Below are 801 nucleotides of genomic sequence, written 5' to 3'. Positions count from 1 at the left end.
ACTGCATGTACCGGTGTACGTGTCCCCCAAGGACAGTGCTTACTTGTTACATTGTGCTATCCGCAATGACGATATTACCGAGGGAATGCCACGAAAACATTCCTCAAACCATAATGCTCCCTCCTACGGCACGCCCAATTGCGGTATTCGCGTGAAAATTCCAGCCTTCGTTGACGATGCAGCAGTGAGCATGGGTGCATAAAAGAGACACCTGCTGCGGAACGGTTGTTGAGGGGACACTGTTGGTAGCCCAATGCTTCATCTGGGCGGGTGTACAAACTTAGCAGTTTCGGAAATGCTTCCCGAAAGCCAATAATCACGCCCTCCAGAAAGAGATTTTCACTCTGCAGCGGAGTGTGCGCTGATATGAAACTGCCTGGCAGATTAAAAGTGTGTGCCGGACCGAGACTCGAACTCGGAACCTTTGCTTTTCGCAGGCAAGTGCTCTACCAACTGAGCTACCCAAGCACGACTCTCGCCCCGTCCACACAGCTCTACTTCTGCCAGTACCTTGTCTCCTACCTTCCAAACTCAGTTGGTAGAGCAGTTGCCCGCGAAAGGCAAAGGTCCCGAGTTCGAGTCTCGGTCCGGCACACACTTTTAATCACGCCCTGCTGGACGTCAGAGAAATCGCACCGTTTCCGCATTGCGACTACAACTTTACTCGTCCCCCCAACATTTATATACCCTCCACTGCTAGTGCTGCTGCCTGCCGTCTGTGAGTGGCTGTTGAACGTTGACGTCGAACATAGATGATGGCCACTTTACTGTGAATGGACCATATACCAATGTTTCTGTTTC

The 801-nt window shown here is 51.4% G+C and overlaps 1 non-coding gene across 1 annotated transcript; it reads right to left on the bottom strand.

Moving 5' to 3' along the window:
- Positions 1-394: 394 nt before the first annotated feature.
- Trnar-gcg (transfer RNA arginine (anticodon GCG)) lies at positions 395-469 on the bottom strand. Its single transcript has one exon. It is a non-coding gene; the product is annotated as a tRNA-Arg (tRNA).
- Between the last annotated feature and the right edge of the window lie 332 nt (positions 470-801).

Source organism: Schistocerca nitens, chromosome 8 (genome assembly GCF_023898315.1).
Source record: "Schistocerca nitens isolate TAMUIC-IGC-003100 chromosome 8, iqSchNite1.1, whole genome shotgun sequence".
In the NCBI taxonomy this organism is placed as follows: Eukaryota; Metazoa; Arthropoda; class Insecta; order Orthoptera; family Acrididae; genus Schistocerca; species Schistocerca nitens.
This window is presented reverse-complemented; position numbering and strand designations above follow the sequence as displayed.